Source organism: Lolium rigidum, chromosome 6, assembly GCF_022539505.1.
Source record: "Lolium rigidum isolate FL_2022 chromosome 6, APGP_CSIRO_Lrig_0.1, whole genome shotgun sequence".
Classification (NCBI taxonomy): Eukaryota; Viridiplantae; Streptophyta; class Magnoliopsida; order Poales; family Poaceae; genus Lolium; species Lolium rigidum.
In genome coordinates, this window is record NC_061513.1 from 1,531,731 (window position 1) to 1,554,374 (window position 22,644).

General features: G+C 45.5%; 1 pseudogene; it reads left to right on the top strand.

Moving 5' to 3' along the window:
- Nucleotides 1-12,144: 12,144 nt before the first annotated feature.
- LOC124667957 lies at nt 12,145-21,455 on the top strand (annotated as a pseudogene).
- Nucleotides 21,456-22,644: the final 1,189 nt, after the last annotated feature.

Consider the following 22,644-nt stretch of genomic DNA (forward strand, 5'->3'; position numbering starts at 1 on the left):
TACGCCATGAAATTCAGTGTTGCTGTGTTTAAGCTGTTCCTTGGTAAGGTTCATCCGCTCCAGAGTCTCCAGGCACATGATGTTCAAGCTGGCTCCGCCATCCATGAGGCACTTGGAGAAGTCATAGCCGTCGATGCGGGGACTTACAACCAAGGCGTAGCACTCTTTTGGCACAATGGTAGGATGATCCTGCCTGTCAAATGTGCACGGAATTTTCGACCACCTGACATACTGCGGCACAGCCGGAACTGTGGCGTTCAGGATCCGAAAAGCTGACTTGCTGGCGCGGACTGTTGGGGTTCCGAGGAAGGTGTGGTACGCGCCTACACTCTTTTTGCCGAAAGGGTTGGGTTTAGCTGCAGATCCCTCTTTGAGGTCCGGCGAAGCATCATCCTCATCCATCGCCTCGGAACTGTCTTCCTCTTTGTCCTTGTTCTTGCCCTTGCCTCCTTTGCCGCGTGGGCGGTGCTTCTGGGCTCGCTTGTATCCTGCTTCCGGGTCGTTTTTGAGATCGTTGACCCACTTGCAGTTGCGGTTAGTGTGAGTGGACTTCCCCGTAGCTGGATCCAGTTGGGCCAGGCAGGGCATGTCTCTGTACTCTTCGTATGTTTGGGGGGCGCTGGTTCCGGCAGCGGTGACCTCGTCACCACGCTGCTGGCCCCTGCCGGCTCCGCCTCCTTGACCTCCGCGCTGGAAAGCCATGGCGACCATCTCGGATCCGCCACTCTTCTGGTCATCAGGTGGATTCTTCCGCTTAGTGCCGTTGGTGTTACCGTTATCACGGTTCTTCTTTTGCTGATGCAGGGGAATTTCTGTAGCTGCGAGATCTCCGCCTGCGTCGTCATCGGCGGCAGTGTGATCGCTGGCAATGGAGATCATGTCATCCAAAGTCAGTTTGTTTGCGTTAGCCAAGCAAGTGAGCTTGTGCCGCAGCAGTCCTCCCCTCCGCAGTCCACCTATAAAGGCGTGCATAGCCGTGGTGTGATCGACATTTTCACACTCGTTTCTTGTTGCTAGCCATCGGGTGAGGAATTTCCTTGATGTTTCACCCTTCTTCTGGATACATGCTTGTAAGTCGCTTGTCGTGGCAGGTCTCTTGTAGGTGCCCCTGAAGTGCTTTTCGAAGGCGGTCTTCAGGTCAAACCAGCAAAAGATGGAATTCTTCTCGAGGTCGCTGAGCCAGATCCGGGCTGGACCCACAAGGTACAGCTGAAGCATGCGGCAGGCAATATTAGGGGTTCCTCCCGGCAAAGGTTACTGCATTATAGTAATCCTCAATCCAGGTGTCCGGCCTTTCCGTGCCATCATAAGTCTTCAGGTTTCCGGGTAGCTTGAGGTTCATCCTTGGCGTTGGTTCCTCTCGAATCATCCTGCCAAAGCACTTTGGGCCGATGTAGTCAGTTTTGTATTCATTGAGACGTTCCCGCGCGTCACGCGAGCCGTGGCGGGGGGATTTTGAGCGAGATCTCCGGACACCGCCTCCGCCTCCACCTCCGCCTCCACCGCTGGGTGGTGGGGAAGGAGATCTACGGGAGGGGCGATGTGACCTCTTGCTTCCGCCATCTGACTCTCCTCGTCCTTCGCGATGCTGACTCCGGCTTCGGTGGCTGCCTTCACCATGGTGCTGGCTGCCTTCGTCGTTTCGGCTTCGGCGCGGCTCCGGATCGCGTTCCCCATTCCGAATCCTCCTGGGCTCGGGTTCTCGATCATTGTTCCGGCTTCGGCGGGGTTCCGGCATACGCTCTCTGTTCCTCGGGGGCGACACGTTGTCGCGGATGTTGATTCCACCTGGACCATGAGGCCTGGTGTTTCCGACTGGACTGCAGCGGCGAGGAAGTGGAGGACGCGGGTATCCGTTGGGAGGAGGTGAGGGATTCTGGTACTTGTCCCTACCAGTGTACATCGCATCCTTTCCCTTCTTCGGATCTGACGGATGTGTCTTTGATGGTACATGGATTGGATGTGGGTGCTCTCTGGTTTTCCTTCTGCGTTCCGAGGATCCGGTTCGCGATTCGTCATCGCGATGGCGATTATCGTAGGTGTCCTTCTGCGCGGTAGAGATGCAATGATCCGGGTTGGATTCCAACTTGCGCGAAGTATCTGCCTTGCTCTGCTGCTTCATTGTTGAGGCAACGAGCGTACGGACGTAGTCTATGTCGATCTCCTCGTCCTTTTTTCTTCAAGATCTCCGCAGCCTTCTTCGTGTTATCCTTCGGAGTTGCGAGTGGCTGTTGCTCAGTGATCTTACGGGGAGCTATAGTTTCTCGCCGGATCTTATCGGCCTCCTGTTGAGCCTCAGTGATCTTGTCCTCCCAATGCTTCCGGAGTTGTTTGACTTTCACCAGTGATTCGTCCACCTCACGCTCTCGCTTGAGAAAATTGTCCATGAAGTTCGCGGCCTCCTTCCTCTCATCTAGCATTGCTGCTGCGGTGGTGGCGAATTTTTTGGCTGTTGCCAGCATCTCCTGTCTTTTTGCTTCTAGAGCTTCCGTATCTGCTGCGTCTTCAGGAGTTATGGGTTTGTTGAGGATATCTGAGTGTACGATTGCATCCATGCCCGCCTGTTCAACCAGTTCTTCTGGGGACAGGACTTCCTTATGCGGACGTTCCCGCAAGAGCGGAGATCCTGCACGGGATGACTGTGGGTCGGAGTGGGTGTTTTCATCCTCTGATTCCTGTTGCTCCAGCGCCGCAAAGGTTGCGAGAACCTGTTTAGGCTGGGCGGATTCAACTTCAGGCTGTTCACTGTATCCAAACTCCTTCACCTTGCGATCGAACTCATCAGTATCCATGGAGGGGGCATCCCCGGAAATTGGGCTTAGGTTACCCAGGATCGATTCTTCACCCGGAGCACTGCTTTCTCCGACAGCCTCCTGCTGATCCGGAGCAGCGTTATTTTCCGGTTCCTCAACCTGCATGGGGCCTGCTCCGACTTCTTGAGGGGCGGCTCCTGCGGTATGGGCTAAGAAGTGCACGAAGTGACACCTTTGCTTCTCTAACACCTGGGAGACCCAGGCGGATCTGCATTGGTCTTCCACCGTTATTTCCTGCTCAGGGGCGGATTGGGTGGGTTTTGATTTTTCCGGATCTAAGGCGGAACCTTCGTTAGGATGTTCCTGCATCTCAGATCGGATCTTCGCGACTGCGTCCTGCTCAGCGGCGGTCGCGTCCGCGTTACTTACCAGTGCGTTCCCGTCGGAATCGACGGTTTCGCCGATGAAGATATGTATGCCGCCAACTGGGATGATGGAGAGCTTGACGGGGTTAGTCTTAGCCGAAATCCAGCACTCGTCCGGAGGGACGATCGGAAGGTTTCCGGCGTAAAGGACGCGCCCCACAGCGATTGTGTCGTCGTAGCTTCCCATGGCGGAAGCCTCCCGGTTCCGGCCTCCAGACGCCGCTGGCCCCACGGTGGGCGCCAACTGTCGTTGCCTAATCGACGGTGCCTCGGAGGAGGGATCCTCACGAGGGGAGAAGAAGTAGGGGCCATAGGGCGGAGTGCACACGGGACGGTGGTACGCGATTTACCCAGCTTCCGAACACCCGCACGATGACGGGGCCTACCGTCGCTTGTCCGGAATTATCTGGGCGCTTTAGCGTTGTTACAATGAGGTGTGGTTGTCCCTCTAGGGCTCCCGGGATCCGGCTTATAAAGGCGCACGGATCTAGGGTTTACATGGAGAGTCCTAGCCGAAATACAAGTTGCCTAACTACGGTACAATATCTTGCCGTGTACGTCAAGGATCCGCCTCCTTTGTAGGTCGGTTGGGATCCGGCTTCCTGTTCCTGGGCTGGACTTCATCCTTCAGGATCTACAGCAACTGGGCCGCCCGATGGGCCACATGCCACATCACCATCTGTGGGCCACCCGGGCTTGCCGGATCTAGGCCATGCCGTTGATATACCCATAAAGTATACCCACAACAATCATGGACTTGGCATTGTCAAGTCCATGACAGTACTTGAACTTGGCATTGCTTGTGCTTGTGCTTGGCATTGGCACAATGTCAATTCCATGACAGTGCTTGTTCTTGCTTGTGCTTGTGCATGACAATGCTTGTGCTTTTCCATGTCATTTCTTGCGCTTGAGCTTGACATTGCTTGCTTGTGCTTGTGCAGAAATGGCCCTTCCTGGAAGTGTTCTCGGAAGGGCCCATACTGGATGCAATCGACATGGCCGTCCGTGTGCAGATGCGTGATCCCAACGTAGCATTCATGCACTAGTAGGAAAACCCTTATAGGCGAAGCTTAGTTCTGTGGCGCACCGTTTAAAATGCGCCACAGAAAGTTATTTTGTGGCGCACCAGACACGGTGCGCCACAGAAATAGCTTAATTTTGTGGCGCACCAGGGATCCATGCGCCACAGAAATTTGGTGGGGCCAACCCCAATCATTGGTTTCACTATTCCTGTGGCGCACAGGATCACGTGCGCCACAGAAATAAGACATTCTGTGGCGCACTGGTCCTGGTGCGCCACTGAATTAAGACTTTCGTAGGCGCACGTGAGATGGTGCGCCACGAAGCGTTATTTCTGTGGCGCACATGAGTTCCATGCAACTCCCCCCCCCCGTGGATCGCCTTTTTAACCTCTGTAAAAAATAAAAAAATAGATAAAAATTTCAAAAAATAAATTCCTTCAAGATGCCTATGTATTATGTCATCTTTTACCACTGAGAATTAACAAACAATAATTTCGACTTTTTTTGCAAAATTACGTGGGAAAATCATCAAACTGGATTTCTGGTTGCATACGAACTCGAAAAAAAACGCATAATATATCAAAATGTTCCCACAAAAAATCCCAAAATTCGAAAAGAGTAAAAAGTTACGGCCAGTTAAAGATTTTTTGCTGCAAAATACAAAAAAAAGAAAAAAAATTCTGTGGCGCACCAAGTGCCCATGCGCCACAGAAATAACGTTCGAAATTTGAAATTTCTGGCGCCCACTTCTCCTTCTCTCCTCCATTTCTCCACTTCTCCCCTTCTCCCATTCTCCACTTCTCCCCTTCTCCTCCTCTCCTCTTCTCTTCCTCTCCTCCACTTCTCCACTTCTCCCCTTCTCCTCCTCTCCTCTTCTCTTCCTCTCCTCCACTTCTCCACTTCTCCTCTCTCCTCTCCTACACCGGCGACCAACTCCGGCGACCAACAACTCCGGCGACCTACTCCGGCGACCTACTACGGCGACCACGACCAACACCTCCTCCGGCGACCACCTCCTCCACAACAACCACCTTCTCCTCCTCCTCCTCCGGCGACAACAACAACCACCACCACCACCTCCTCCTCTACCACCACCACCACCACCACCACCACCACCTCCTCCTTCTCCTCCTCCTCTACCACCACCACCACCACCACCACCTCCACCTCCACCTCCACCTCCACCTCCTCCTATTCCACCACCACCACCTCCTCCGGCCGGCCTCATCCTCCACCCACCCACCCACCCCACCCACCTCCGGCGACCTTCCAGAAAATTTTTAAAAAAAAATCGGCGGCCCCAGATCTAGATCTAGATCTAGATCCGGCCGCCACTTTTTTGAAATTTTAAAAAAATTCTGTGGCGCACCGGCGGTGGTGCGCCACAGAAATAAGACTTCCTGTTTCTGTGGCGCACCACCGTCCGGTGCGCCACAGAAATAAGCTTTCTGTGGCGCATTGGCTGGTGCGCCACAAAAAGCTTATTTTTGTGGCGAGAATTCTGTGGCGCACCACCCATGCGCCACAGAATGTGTTTTTGGTGCGCCACTGCTGAGGCTTTTCCTACTAGTGATGGAAGCCCATCACCAGATCACAGCGCCAATGGTTCACACCGACCGTCCTGCTGACCTAGGGCACGCTGCCAGGTAGCGTCTATCGGCGTTCTTCGTGCAGGTGGAGAGCCAGGACCTCCGTGCCCTCGCCGTGCCGCCGTACATGGAGCAGCTCCTGATCACCAAGTACTAGCTCAAGAACATGGGCCTCCAGTGATGGTCTGCTTGTACATGGGCCAGCGTTGCGTGTGGAAGGTAGCTGCAGTGGATATGCCAGCGCGTCGGGTTCATCAAGTCCTGGAGTGAGTTCGCCGCCAGGCTTTTGCTCCGCGTCGACGACACGATCGTCTTCACCCCTCTGGACGACGGCTTCAAGGTCGACGTCTTCAGGAAGGAGACATCCTGCTCCAGCATCTTCGACTGCAAGAGGCACCGTGAGGGCTCTTATACTGATTCTCGTTGTTAAGGTGCTACTGCTCCATCGCTGTCTCTGTTTATGTCTAATCCTGTAGTTGTGCTGGCCTCTATGAGGCTGTTAAAAACTTGCTTTTGTGCATATCTCACTGTCATGTTGGCATCTAGAGCATGTTGAACAATGCTTTTGAACCTGGATAGTCTGCCCCTAGGTTTAAGCGCGTGTCTTACCACTCTGACGCTAGATTAGGAACTGTTAACTACTCTATTCGTTCTGTATAAGTGTGTGTTGTGTCTATGATCGTGTTTGAGCTGTTTCTATGCCGTTATGTGATGGTAATGTCACCATATTTGAATGTGGTGAGGAGAAGCTGTTGCCAGGGTACCCAAAATGGCAACTAAACACATGTGCTGTGGCTGAACAAGGATGGAGCATTGTATCCAAACACAGTGGCGGAGCCAGAACATCAACCATGTGTAGTCATGTTAAAGTTGTGTAGTCAAATACATATATTTCTATAATTTTTTATTATTTTTTACACATTTTAAGCTTGTATTACCAAAAAAAACTGTGTAGTCAAATGACTACACAGCCTAAGGGTGGCTCCGCCACTGTCCAAACATCCAAACAATGTGCACTTCTGTTCAGGCCAGTACAACAGGCTACCAAATGATGGCAAAAAATGGCCCGTGGCCCGTTCGCGACGCGCAAGAGCGCTCATTTCACTGTGTGCCAGTGGTGCGGGATTCCAGCCCAACCTACCAAACACGCCCTTTAGGATACATTTGCATGGTGAACGACCGATCCAACTATCCAAGGTGATGTTTGCACGGCGAGGAAGAGTTAAATAATCTCAGTCGCAGTAGTAAGTAAGCCGGTCGCGGTCGATATATAGGACCTTCAGACCTTGGCTAATGGCTATGTTCGGTGGCGGGTGCGATGTCGATCTCCATGCACATTGACCGGCGTCACGATCGAGATGTTAGTATCTTTACGTTACGTGCACATACTGCACGCATTATCTCAGTGGACTGCGATGGACTCCCTTAATCAGTGTCTTTGCTTGTTTGTGCTACAATTACAGTATTATGAAATTCTTTTTGAGAAGATAAGGTCAGCATCTGGGTAGTGCCTGAGATGTTTCCACAATAGTCCCCAGTGTCTGGTCGGTGGATTGGCAATGCCGCTTTGTTTTTTGAGACAACCATGCTAAGCTTTATTTTATCAATATAATAGTGTTTGCATTAAAGCGTAAAAGAATCTAGTATTTTTTTCTTCTGAAATAGGGCTGAAGTCCGTCTCTGCATCAAAGCGATGCATACGGTTATTATTAAGTTTATTCAACAAAGATCTGCCAAAAGAGCATACATCACAAGACTCGAAGTCAGCACTCAACACCTAGAAACCTGATAATGGGTGAAAGCAACATGCCGTCAGGGATTGTGGCCTTGAAAACACAAACAACACCCCTCTAGCAAAAAACCGGGGCATCCTTGAGTCACCCTATAGAGAAAGCAGGAGTACACAACCTGTCTAGCAGACCCTTGGTGAACGCCCTATGCGCTCGTTTCAGTAGTCGCCACCACCATCAACCGATGGTCCATCTTTAGTAGTCCTCTCCACAAATATCCTGACAACGCTGGAAGTAGTGCACTGAAAAACCATCAGGTCATGGGACTTTGGTGGGAAACATCTGAAAGAGAGCCTTCTTCACCTCCTTTGGCACATATTCAACATTCAAACTTGCATTCATTGCCGCTATGACTTTACTAGGAACATGCTCCATATATAACTTGATCCATATTTCATGTGTTCCAATGTATACAAATTATTGTAGTAACTGGCCGCCATATTCTGCATTTCTTGCTTATCTTTGGTGATTTGCCCATCATGGCGCTCGAGAGATTTGATTAAATTCTTCGTCCCTGCATACTGGCCCTTTGGTGAAATAATTTGTTATTTTTGTCAGTTCTTGAGCGCTGACGCTACATGATCTCTTCAAGATGGTAAAGCTCCACCAGCCAATCATTAATCATTGCCTTTTCTTTGACTTGGCCCAACTCGATTTGGTGGGTCTTTGAGAGTTTCCAAGTCTGCCTTCAAGCTTCTTATTTCTCTGTTTACACTGTCGAACATATCAATCTCCCATTTGCCCAATTCCCCTACTAACGTCTTCACCGTGTTCATCACGCCATCAACAGCTGGTTCCGACAGAGATGCGAACAAGCCTATAATCACACTATCTTTGAGTTCAGCGTGCCTGAATTGATGACTTCTTCCTTTCGAATTCCCGTCAGCTAGCATTAAGAGCGAAGTTGAATGATCTGAAGTTGCGGCTTCCAAATCGCAGAGGCATGGGAGCGCCTATTTAACGCTCTTAGTGGGGCCGAGCGGGGCGCTGCTGAAGCGAAAACACTTCATGGGCCGCATAAATCCAGCCCAATAACAGGTAAGTTCCTATTTTTGCGTTTTCTTTTTGTTTAAATTCAAAGATGCTTAAATTTGAAAAATGTTGGAATTTTAAAAAAAGTTTCAACTTACAAAAGTTGATATTAAAACATTGAAATTTAAAATGAAAGTTTTGATCTTTTTTTAAAAAAGTTTAAATCTAAAAAATGTGCCAATCTAAAAATGTTGAAATTCTGATATTTTAAAAAATGTTCAGATCCGAAAATATTCAAATCTGGAAAAATTCAAATATGGAAAATGTTCAAATTTTGGAAACTTGACAAAAATGTTCAAATTTTGAAATTTTAATTTTTTTTCAAAATTTGAAATTAAAAAATGTTAAATCTGAAAAAGTTCAATCTTTAAGTTTTTTTAAAAAAATAAAAAAGTTCAGATTAATAAAACCGAAAAACCAGCAGAAACAAAAAAAACGAAAAAATGTAGCATAAAAAAGATTGAAGACAACTGAAAAAAAGAAAAAAAATCACTAAATGGGCCAGGCCTGGCTGGCGCCCACTGCGGGCGGCGCCCCACATAGAGCCCGCAGAGGGCGGTGAACAGCTGAGCCAATAGGGGTGGTGCTATATGCCACCCTGGTCGGCAAAACCTATACACCGACCAGGTCGGTGGCTACCGGCCACCGCACACCCCCTGGTCGGGTATGGGCCAGGCCCATTTGTGGCTGTTTAGCCTCGTTTTTTCTTTTTTCTTTTTTATCTTTTCTGGTTTCTTTTTTCTGTTTTTCTTTTCTTTTTTCTGTTTTCGGTTTTGTTTATATTTTTTTAGATTCGAAATTTTTTATTTTTAAAAAGTGTTCAAATTGAGAAAATGTTTAAATTAAAAAATGTTCAAATTTGAAAACTGTTTAAATTTGAAAATCGTTCAAATTCTAAAACCGTTCAAATTTGAAAATTCGAAAATTGTTCAAATATGAAAATCGTTCAAATTCAAAATTTGTTCAAATTCGAAATTTGTTCATATTCAAAAAACGTTCAATTTTGAAAATTATTCGTGTTAAAAAATTGTTCAAATTTCGAATTTTGAAAAATATTCAAATCCAAAAAATGTTCAAATTTAAAAACTGTTTTAATTTCAGAAAACTGTTCAAATTTTATGAAAAACTTTTTCTCGAAAAAAGTTTTTAAAAGTGTTAGATTTAAAAAACGAAAATATAAACAGGAAAGAAAAAAACAAAAAAGAAGGAAGAAAAAGGAAAAAAAACTAACCTGATGCAATGGGCCGCGGCCCACTAAATTACTGGATCGTGGGAGGTGTGCGGTGCCTTCCACCCACCGACCAGGTCGGTGGCTAGGAGCTCCCCCCTGGTCGGCCCCTAGCAGACACCGGCACACCCCAGACGAGAGTTGCTGGGCCGGCCCAATATCTCTCCTTTCGTTTTTTCTTCTGCTGTTTCAGTTTTGTTTTTGCTAGAATAGAAACAATTTGAACACTTTTCGGATATTATAAAAATTTGAATCTGAACTTTTTAAGAATTAGAAAATCGTATGTACACATTTTTTCGTATTTCAATAATTTTTTAGTTTGAAAATATTTTGAACGAATTTCGGATGTGAACTTTTTCAAATTTGAACAAATTTGAAATCTGGACTTTTCTCAAAATTGGAACAAATTGAAAATTTGAACAAATTTCCAATTTGAATAAATTTCAAAGTTGAACAAATTTCAAGTTTGAACAAATTTCGAATTTTAATATTTTGAAATTTTTTTGAATTTGAACAAATTTCAAAGTTCAACAAATTTCAAAGTTGAAAAAATTTCGAGTTTGAACAAATTTCAAAGTTGAACAAATTTCGAGTTTGAACAAATTTTAAAATTTGAACAAATTTCAAACTTGAACAAATTTCGAATTTCAATTTGTTTTATTTTGAACAATTTCAATTCTTAGTATTTTTCGAATTTCGATAATTTTTGAATCTGATCGGTTTTAAGTTTGAATATTTACAAATTTTAATAATTTTTGAATCATATTTTTTTTAAATCTGAAACAAAAAGAAAACAGAAAAACCAATAGAGAAAAGAAAAAGAAAAGAAGGAAGATAACAGCCCGAAAATGCGAATTGGGCCCGGCCCATACGGGGTGTGCGGCGCTGTGTATACACCGACCAGGTCGGTGTATATGAATTGCCAGCCAAGAGCGCGATTAAGTCTCAACTCCCACGTGTAGGTCCACCAACCGCGTACCGAGCAGGCCAGTTCATCAGCAGGCCTTTTCGCATTTGGAGGATTGGACTGAGCCGTATCTAGGCCGGTCCTGGTACTTCTCGTTTGGGCTGCAATGTAAAGCTCGGCCCCAGGGGCGGACAACACTGCAGTTGAGGTTGGTGTTTTTTTTTATTCAGGCCCCGACAGCTGCCAAATTAAGAAATCAATGAATGATCAAGTCAAAAGTACTCAGCGAATGCGTAGCTTATATTCATGCACTGATGCACCATCTTTTTCACAAATAGTTTATGTATGTGTATTTACATAGTTATACTTGAACACCAGCTAGTTCACCAAAAGACATGGGGACGTGGAACAAAAGTGAGCCGTAACGTCTTTTAATAAAACTGTACAATGCACGAGGCTTTATAACCAAAGAAATTTAGGGAGAGGAGGCTTGGTCGAAAGGAACGAGAGAGTTGGTCAGCTTTGCTACCTGGATGGAATATTCCACATTCAGATATCCGTTAAAATTTTCGTTCTTTCACGACATCTGCCAGTCGGTCTATTTCCACAAAGATTTTTATTCTAACTCTATGGTCTATTTGGATAACACACAATGATCACATGGGTATTAGAGTTGATCTTTATAGGTGCAAAAAGAAGCTCAAAGAGAAACATGATTGGTTATTCTCGGGGCCAAGAAGAAGAAACAACACAATGTTAAATTCTAGGTGAAAAGCTTTGTTGGATATGTATGTTGTAGCTTTACTTTTAGTTTCTGTTTTGTAATTTTTAAAATAAAATTATTAAAAAATGTACAACAAGAACCCGGAGATTCCTTTAAAAAAGTGAGTTGATGTGGCCGTGTGAAGGCAAGGCAAGTCCCAGTGTCACGATCAGGGGATTAAGTGGAGGACAGCAAAAAATACCGTGGATGGAACATCCTGTGCACTGAACCATCATGTTTTATTCAGTAACAATTTGATTCAAGTTTTTGAAACATAATGAAATTCAATGATGTTGCCGTGCGCGAATCCTAAACCTAAAGTACTGGACTACATGATGAAATGAACGCATGAGGCGTGCACAGGACCTCACGTGCACGGTTTAAAGACATTTCATGGGTTAAGTGCACATTTCCATCAAACCTGTAGCGATCCATCGATCTATTATTGGCAGTAGGAAGAACATGACTGATTTGTCAAACAAAGCAAAAGGTTGTCGTGCCTAATTACCCGCTTTGATTGCGGAAGGATTAAAGTAGGAGCTGCTGTATCATGTTTGCCAAGACCAAACTGACGATGGCGCGTACAAAACAGCCAACCTGAAGTACGAACAGTCTGAACTCTAAAAGCGCTTGTTGAACTTCTACTGCACCGTAGTTGGTCAGCACCATTGGTCGAGCAGGAGGATTGGGGGAAGGTGAGTGATGCTTCGATCTCTTCTTCCACATGCCATGTTCCTCTGAAAGACATGCCAACCAATGGCGGGTGCGCAGAGCGTCTGCTCTACCTGGGCAAGCCGACAGTGCTGGCCTTCCTCTTTTTCCTCCTGTTCGAAACAGGAGTCTTCTTGGCTGCTTCTGCCTTCAGGGACACCATCATCCCCGGAGAGAGCATCTCCGGGAACCAGACCCTCGTCTCCAAGAGCGGCGCTTTCGAGCTGGGCTTCTTCTCCCCGGGCCCCGGCATCCACTATTACCTGGGCGTCCGCCTGAGGAACATGGCCGGAAACAGCCCCACCTTCTGGATAGGCGACAGGCATGTCGTCGTCACCGACCTGCCGACCGCGTCGCTGGAGATGTTCGGCGACAGCCTGTACATCAAGCAGAACGGGGCCAGCCTCTGGTGGTCGCCGGCTGGCAATGAGTCTTCCGCCGTTGTCGCGGTCCTCCTCGACAATGGCAATCTGGTGGTCAGGGGCCAGGGGAACTCCTCCCTAGTGCTTTGGCAGAGCTTCGACTGTCCTCGCGATGCGCTGCTCCCCGGCGCGAGGCTCGGGCTCGACAGGAACACCGGGAAGAACATCTCATTGACATTCAAGGATGTCTCACACTCCCACAACAGCAGCCTCAGCGTCGACGCGAGCCGGAGGAACGGGTTCGTGCTCACCACCGACAGGCAAGACAGCCGTGGTACCTTCCCGGACTGGATGGTGTCCTCTCAGGACAATGGCAGCTCGCTGCTACTGAACCTCCCAGAGAGCCCGAACCGCCCCGAGTTCTTGGAGTTCCGTCTGGGTCAAGTCAGCTTGCTGCGGTGGTCTGAATCGGACCCCGCTGAAAACAACAGTACCACCGCGGGCTGGGTCCCTCACTGGATCTTCCCCTCCGATTGTAAATCCGGCTGGTTCTTCTGCGGCGATTTTGGCGCCTGTTCCAGTGACGGGAAGTGTGGCTGCGCCGACGGATTCGTCCCGTCGTACCCGATCGAGTGGGGACTTGGGTACTTCGTCACCGGCAGCTCGAGGTCTCTCCCACTGAGCTGCGAGTCTGACGGCCAGACGGAGCACGACGACTCCTTCGCCCCGCTGGACAAGCTGCAAGGGCTTCCTTACAACACGCCCGCGACGAGGTGGCCGGAAACGACCAAGAATGCAGAGCGGCTTGCCGGAGCAAATGCTATTGTGTCGCCTACTCCTACGGCCATGGGTGCAAGCTCTGGTACCACAACCTGTACAATCTAAGCTCGGCTGCTAGGCCTCCGTACACCAAGATCTACCTCCGTTTGGGCTCCAAACTCAGCAAGAATAAAGGCTTACAGACAAAAGGAATCGTGTTGTTGGTCACTGGGTCCATGGCCATTTCTTCTTTGGTAGTGGTACTGTGGCTGCTATGGAGATTCAGGAGGGTTTGGTTTGCCTTCATTGAGTTTGAGGCAGAAGGCCCTCTTCTAGTCTACTCTTACCCACAGATCAAGAAAGCCACACGGAATTTCTCCGATAAAATCGGCGAGGGAGGATTCGGAAGTGTCTTCAGGGGAACAATGCCAGGATCAGCTGTCATCGCTGTGAAGAATCTCAAAGTCCTCGGGCAAGCAGAGAAGCAATTCCGAGCAGAAGTACAGACTCTTGGGATGATTCAACACACCAATCTTGTGCGCCTCTTAGGATTCTGCACCCAAGGGACCAGAAGGCTGCTGGTCTACGAGTATATGCCAAACGGTTCTTTAGCTTCTCATCTCTTTTCGAAAGAGACCAGTGTATTGATACGTCTCCAACGTATCGATAATTTCTTGTGTTCCATGCCACATTATTGATGTTATCTACATGTTTTATGCACACTTTATGTCATATTCGTGCATTTTCTGGAACTAACCTATTAACAAGATGCCGAAGTGCCAGTTCGTCGTTTTCTGCTGTTTTTGGTTTCAGAAATCCTAGTAAAGAAATATTCTCGGAATTGGACGAAATTAAAGCCCGGAGGCCTATTTTCTCACGAAGCTTCCGGAAGTCCGAAGGAGAGACGAAGAGGGGCCACGGGGTGGCCAAACCCTAGGGCGGCGCGGCCCCCCTTGGCCGCGCCGGCTCGTGGTGTGGGCCCCCTGTGCCGCCTCTTGACCTGCCCTTCCGCCTACAAATAGCCTCCGTGACGAAACCCCCGGTACCGAGAGCCACGATACGGAAAACATTGCGAGACGCCGTCGCCGCCGATCCCATCTCGGGGGATCCTCGGAGATCGCCTCCGGCACCCTGCCGGAGAGGGGATTCATCTCCCGGAGGACTCTACACCGCCATGGTCGCCTCCGGAGTGATGAGTGAGTAGTCTACCCCTGGACTATGGGTCCATAGCAGTAGCTAGATGGTTGTCTTCTCCCCATTGTGCTATCATTGTCGGATCTTGTGAGCTGCCTATCATGATCAAGATCATCTATATGTAATTCTATATGTTGCGTTTGTTGGGATCCGATGAATAGAGAATACTTGTTATGTTGATTATCAAAGTTATGCTTATGTGTTGTTTATGATCTTGCATGCTCTCCGTTATTAGTAGATGCTCGGCCAAGTAGATGCTTTTAACTCCAAGAGGGAGTACTTATGCTCGATAGTGGGTTCATGCCCGCATTGACACCGGGACGAGTGACGAAAGTTCTAAGGTTGTGTTGTGCTCGTTGCCACTAGGGATAAAACATTGATGCTATGTCTAAGGATGTAGTTGTTGATTACATTACGCACCATACTTAATGCAATTGTCCGTTGTTTTGCAACTTAATACTCGGAGGGGTTCGGATGATAACTCTGAAGGTGGACTTTTTAGGCATAGATGCAGTTGGATGGCGGTCTATGTACTTTGTCGTAATGCCCAATTAAATCTCACTATACTCATCATGATATGTATGTGCATTGTCATGCTCTCTTTATTTGTCAATTGCCCAACTGTAATTTGTTCACCCAACATGCTGTTCGTCTTATGGGAGAGACACCTCTAGTGAACTGTGGACCCCGGTCCAATTCTCTTTACTGAAATACAATCTACTGCAATACTTGTTTCTACCGTTTTCTCTGCAAACAATCATCTTCCACACAATACGGTTAATCCTTTGTTACAGCAAGCCGGTGAGATTGACAACCTCACCTGTTTCGTTGGGGCAAAGTAGCTTGGTTGTGTTGTGCAGGTTCCACGTTGGCGCCGGAATCTCCGGTGTTGCGCCGCACTACATCCCGCCGCCATCAACCTTCAACGTGCTTCTTGGCTCCTCCTGGTTCGATAAACCTTGGTTTCTTTCTGAGGGAAAACTTGCTGCTGTGCGCATCATACCTTCCTCTTGGGGTTGCCCAACGAACGTGTGAAATACACGCCATCAAGCTCTTTTTCCGGCGCCGTTGCCGGGGAGATCAAGACACGCTGCAAGGGAGTCTCCACTTCTCAATCTCTTTACTTTGTTTTTGTCTTGCTTTATTTTATTTACTACTTTGTTTGCTGCACTAAATCAAAATACAAAAAAATTAGTTGCTAGTTCTACTTTATTTGCTATCTTGTTTGCTATATCGAAAACACAAAAAAAATTAGTTTACTTGCATTTACTTTATCTAGTTTGCTTTATTTACTATCGCTAAAATGAGTAATCCTGAAGTTGAAGTTCGTTCATTTAAGCAACAAGGGGGAGAATGTTTAAAAGATGCTTGGTATAGAATTAGTGATGCCCATAATAGGTGCACTAAGAAACACTCCACCACTATCCTACTCAGGAATTTTTATGTTGGTATCTCTAGCTGGAATAGATATGTTCTTGATTGTCTCGCGGGAGGTAACTTCCTAGGTGCTTCCGCTTTAGAAGCTAGTTGCATTATTGAGAGTTTATTTGGAACACCACCTGTTAATGAAACTAAAAGTGAAACCTCCCTTGAGGATGTTATGAAAAAATTGGAAACCATAGAGAAAAATTGTAGCATTGAAACTAAAATGGAAATATTACTCGGATAATACTGATAAACTTGATAAAATCCTAGGAGAAATTAATGAAAGAATTGCTACTCTAGAAACTTGTGCTATCCATGATAATCAAACCCATAGAATTGGTAAACTTGAAGAAGCTATGAGAAAATTGGGTTCAACTTTTTCTTCTCTTAAATTTAATGAGAAAGCCTATGTGGGTAAGGAGCAAAAATTCATGTATGTCTCTAAGGTGCCTAAACCAAAGAATTACTATAGGCCTAAAATTGATAAAACTCCCAACACCGCTGGTAATGATGTTGATGCTCCATCCTTCGATAATACTTGATACACACTTTCGCGCCTAGCTGAAAGGCGTTAAAGAAAAGCGCTTATGGGAGACAACCCATGTTTTTACCTACAGTACTTTGTTTTTATTTTGTGTCTTGGAAGTTGTTTACTACTGTAGCAACCTCTCCTTATCTTAGTTTTGAGTTTTGTTGTGCCAAGTTAAGCCGTTGATAGAAAAGTAAGTACTAGATTTGGATTACTGCGCAGTTCCAGATTTCTTTGCTGTCACGAATCTGAGCCCACTGCCCTGCAGGAAGCTCAGAAAATTATGCCAATTTACGTGCATGATCCTCAGATATGTACGCAACTTTCATTCAATTTGAGCATTTTCATTTGAGCAAGTCTGGTGCCATTTTAAAATTCGTCAATACGAACTGTTCTGTTTTGACAGATTCTGCCTTTTATTTCGCATTGCCTCTTTCGCTATGTTGGATGAATTTCTTTGATCCACTAATGTCCAGTAGCATTATGCAATGTCCAGAAGTGTTAAGAATGAGTGTGTCACCTCTGAATATGTCAATTTATATTGTGCACTAACCCTCTAATGAGTTGTTTCGAGTTTGGTGTGGAGGAAGTTTTCAAGGATCAAGAGAGGAGTATGATGCAACATGATCAAGGAGAGTGAAAGCTCTAAGCTTGGGGATGCACCCGGCGGTTCACCCCTGCATATATCAAGAAGACTCAAGCGTCTAAGCTTGGGGATGCCCAAGGCATCCCCTTCTTCATCAACAAATTATCAGGTTCCTCCCCTGAAACTACATTTTTATTCGGCCACATCTTATGTGCTTTTTCTTGGAGCGTCGTTTCGTTTTTGTTTTTGTTTTGTTTGAATAAAATGGATCCTAGCATTCACTTTATGGGAGAGATACACACTCCGCTGTAGCTTATGGACAAATATGTCCTTGGTTTCTACTCATAGTATTCATGGCGAAGTTTCTCCTTCGTTAAATTGTTATATGGTTGGAATTGGAAAATGATACATGTAGTAATTGCTAAAAATGTTTTGGGTAATGTGATACTTGGCAATTGTTGTGCTCATGTTTAAGCTCTTGCATCATATGCTTTGCACTCATTAATGAAGAAATACATAGAGCATGCTAAAATTTGGTTTGCATATTTGGTTTCTCTAAGGTCTAGATAATTTCTAGTTTTGAGTTTGAACAACAAGGAAGACGGTATAGAGTATTATAATGCTTTCAATATGTCTTTTATGTGAGTTTTGCTGTACTAGTTCATCCTTGTGTTTGCCTCAAACAACCTTGCTAGCCTAAACCTTGTATCGAGAGGGAATACTTCTCATGCATCCAAAATACTTGAGCCAACCACTATGCCATTTGTGTCCACCATACCTACCTATACTACATGGTATTTTCCCGCCATTCCAAAGTAAATTGCTTGAGTGCTACCTTTAAAATTCCATCATTCACTTTTGCAATATATAGCTCATGGGACAAATAGCTTAAAAACTATTGTGGTATTGAATATGTAATTATGCACTTTATCTCTTATTAAGTTGCTTGTTGTGCGATAACCATGTTTACTGGGGAACGCCATCAACTCATTGTTGAATTTCATGTGAGTTGCTATGCATGTTCGTCTTGTCCGAAGTAAGGGCGATCTACACTGAGTTGAATGGTTTGAGCATGCATATTGTGAGAGAAGAACATTGGGCCGCTAACTAAAGCCATGTTCCATGGTGGAAGTTTCAGTTTTGGACAAACATCCTCAAATCTCTAATGAGAAAAGAATTAATTGTTGTTGAATGCTTAAAGCATTAAAAGAGGAGTCCATTATCTCGTTGTCTATGTTGTCCCGGTATGGATGTCTAAGTTGAGAATAATCAAAAGCGAGAAATCCAAATGCGAGCTTTCTCCTTAGACCTTTGTACAGGCGGCATAGAGGTACCCCTTTGTGATACTTGGTTAAAGCATATGTATTGCGGTGATAATCCAGGTAGTCCAAGCTAATTAGGACAAGGTGCGAGCACTATTAGTACACTATGCATGAGGCTTGCAACTTATAAGATATAATTTACATGATGCATATGCTTTATTACTACCGTTGACAAAATTGTTTCATGTTTTCAAAATCAAAGCTCTAGCACAAATATAGCAATCGATGCTTTGCCTCTATGAGGACCATTCTTTTACTTTTATGTTGAGTCAGTTCACCTATTTCTCTCCACCTCAAGAAGCAAACACTTGTGTGAACTGTGTATTGATTCTTACATACTTGCTTATTGCACTTATTATATTACTCTATGTTGACAATATCCATGAGATATACATGTTACAAGTTGAAAGCAACCGCTGAAACTTAATCTTCTTTTGTGTTGCTTCAATACCTTTACTTTGAATTATTGCTTTATGAGTTAACTCTTATGCAAGACTTATTGATGCTTGTCTTGAAATGCTATTCATGAAAAGTCTTTGCTTTATGATTCACTTGTTTACTCATGACATACACATTGTTTTGATCGCTGCATTCTCTACATATGCTTTACAAATAGTATGATCAAGTTTATGATGGCATGTCACTCCAGAAATTATCTTTGTTATCGTTTTACACCGCTCGGGACGAGCGAGAACTAAGCTTAGGGATGCTGATACGTCTCCAACGTATCGATAATTTCTTGTGTTCCATGCCACATTATTGATGTTATCTACATGTTTTATGCACACTTTATGTCATATTCGTGCATTTTCCGGAACTAACCTATTAACAAGATGCCGAAGTGCCGATTCTGTCGTTTTTTGCTGTTTTTGGTTTCGAAATCCTAGTAAAGAAATATTCTCGGAATTGGACGAAATTAAAGCCCGGAGGCCTATTTTCTCACGAAGCTTCCAGAAGTCCGAAGGAGAGACGAAGAGGGCCACAGGGTGGCCAAACCCTAGGGCGGCGCGGCCCCCCCTGGCCGCGCCGGCCCGTGGTGTGGGCCCCCGTGCCGCCTCTTGACCTGCCCTTCCGCCTACAAATAGCCTCCGTGACGAAACCCCCGGTACCGAGAGCCACGATACGGAAAACATTACCGAGACGCCGTCGCCGCCGATCCCATCTCGGGGGATCCTGGAGATCGCCTCCGGCACCCTGCCGGAGAGGGGATTCATCTCCCGGAGGACTCTACACCGCCATGGTCGCCTCCGGAGTGATGAGTGAGTAGTCTACCCCTGGACTATGGGTCCATAGCAGTAGCTAGATGGTTGTCTTCTCCCCATTGTGCTATCATTGTCGGATCTTGTGAGCTGCCTATCATGATCAAGATCATCTATATGTAATTCTATATGTTGCGTTTGTTGGGATCCGATGAATAGAGAATACTTGTTATGTTGATTATCAAAGTTATGCTTATGTGTTGTTTATGATCTTGCATGCTCTCCGTTATTAGTAGATGCTCTGGCCAAGTAGATGCTTTTAACTCCAAGAGGGAGTACTTATGCTCGATAGTGGGTTCATGCCTGCATTGACACCTGGGACAGTGACAGAAAGTTCTAAGGTTGTGTTGTGCTCTTGCCACTAGGGATAAAACATTGATGCTATGTCTAAGGATGTAGTTGTTGATTACATTACGCACCATACTTAATGCAATTGTCTGTTGTTTTGCAACTTAATACTGGAGGGGTTCGGATGATAACCTCGAAGGTGGACTTTTTAGGCATAGATGCAGTTGGATGGCGGTCTATGTACTTTGTCGTAATGCCCAATTAAATCTCACTATACTCATCATGATATGTATGTGCATTGTCATGCTCTCTTTATTTGTCAATTGCCCAACTGTAATTTGTTCACCCAACATGCTGTTCGTCTTATGGGAGAGACACCTCTAGTGAACTGTGGACCCCGGTCCAATTCTCTTTACTGAAATACAATCTACTGCAATACTTGTTTCTACTTGTTTTCTCTGCAAACAATCATCTTCCACACAATACGGTTAATCCTTTGTTACAGCAAGCCGGTGAGATTGACAACCTCACTGTTTCGTTGGGGCAAAGTAGCTTGGTTGTGTTGTGCAGGTTCCACGTTGGCGCCGGAATCTCTGGTGTTGCGCCGCACTACATCCCGCCGCCATCAACCTTCAACGTGCTTCTTGGCTCCTCCTGGTTCGATAAACCTTGGTTTCTTTCTGAGGGAAAACTTGCTGCTGTGCGCATCATACCTTCCTCTTGGGGTTGCCCAACGAACGTGTGAAATACACGCCATCATGTATTGACTTGGTGTATTCACCGTCGAATTGCCATCGGTATCGCTAAAGGTTTGGCCTACCTCCACGAGGAATGCAGGAACTGCATCATACACTGCGACATCAAGCCCGAGAACATACTACTGGATGCTGAATTCTCCCCCAAAATTGCCGACTTCGGCATGGCGAAGCTTCTCGAGCGTGACATCAACGCGGCGCTAACCACTTTTCGTGGAACCATTGGCTACCTCGCACCGGAGTGGGTGTATGGTCATGCTATTACTCACAAGGCAGATGTCTACAGCTTTGGTGTTGTGCTCTTCGAACTGATCTCTGGGAGGAGGACTACTGGGAACACGAGATTTGGAAATCATCGGTACTTCCCCCTTTATGCTGCATATAAAGTGAATGAAGGAGATGTCTTGTGCTTGCTCGATGGTCGGCTTGGAGGAGATGGCAATTTAAAGGAGTTGGATGCTACCTGTAGGGTGGCTTGTTGGTGCATGCAGGATGATGAGATCCACAGGCCGTCAATGGGGCAAGTTATTCGCATGCTGGAAGGTGTTGTCAATATTGATATGCCCCCAATTCCAGCTTCATTTCAGAACATTATGGGTGGTGGTGATAGTGGCATATATTCGGAAGAAGTGTGATATGAGCTCTTATTGTTGCAAGTCTAGATGCCACATTATGTAGGACCTAGGCTAGAATTGAAGTTGCATTTGTATCTGCTTGTAATATTTATGATGTGAGCAAGGTTGTATTTGTTATACAGTCCAGATTTTGAAATGTCAGTTTGGGTTTTCCCTCTCCGTTTAATTTTAAAGTAGTTCACCAATGCCATGTTAATCCACATTTAATTTTGCCGATAGAAAAATAACATGAACCCTAATTTATGTTGTCGGAACTCCCATTCTACTTAATTTGGATAAGTTGCAACACATCATTATTGCCATGCCATGCATATCATATATTGACCTTGTTAGTTCTTCTAACGTATTAGTAAGATTTGAATCCTTTGTATGTTCCACCATTTTCATCTTTATGGATAGGACGAAATGGTGATGTGAGATACGATAAGTTCTTCGAAAGTCCTTCAACCATCTTTTACATGCAAGCATTCTCCGAATCCACCTATTTTTTCGTTTTGCCTCTCTCTATACTGGTATCCTTATGTTGCGATTCTTTATCGAGTTGTGTGTTCTAATAATTGTTTACCTACAATAACCGTACACCCTTCCACTACCTATTAGCTTTTGGTTGTTTGTTTGACAGGTGTCACAAGTTATAGCGCATGCTTAGCGTTGTTGTTATATCTCATTATCTTTATTAGGATATGTTGGGAAGTTGTTACATGTTTCGCTTTATAAATAATATTGTTGGACGCGATCATGGTTAGTAAGTTGTTACAATTAAAATTGATGTGGGTTAATAACTAACTGCAGAGGCACGAGTGGGAGACAATTTTTTTCGACCACTTGTGGAGAAGGAGGAGCGTCCGAGCCCTCAACCCGACGAGCGCGTACTGATCAAGGCCTATGTCGAGTGTGGCCTATCGTTGCCGCGTTCAGATTTTTTCAGAGAAGTACTTCGTGGCTTCGACATCAAGCCCCATCACCCGTCACCAAATAGTATTTTGTGCCTTAGCGGATTCGTCGCCCTCTACGAATGACATCTCGGTATCAAGCTGAGTTTAGCGTTATTTTTTCACAACATATATGTGATCACTATTTTACAAGAATAGTTTATCCTATTATTAGAATTATTTATGAAAGCAAATATCAATTCTGAGATTTATGCAAAAAATCATCTCCATAAATAAATGTTCATGCATCACTGAAAAGGTTTTCATATATTAATTAAATGGAGGAAAAATTAAGACATACATATTCATGTATCTCAGAAAATAATTTTCATGAATAATAAAAGTAATGCTCATGTATCACAAAATCAATGGTACTAT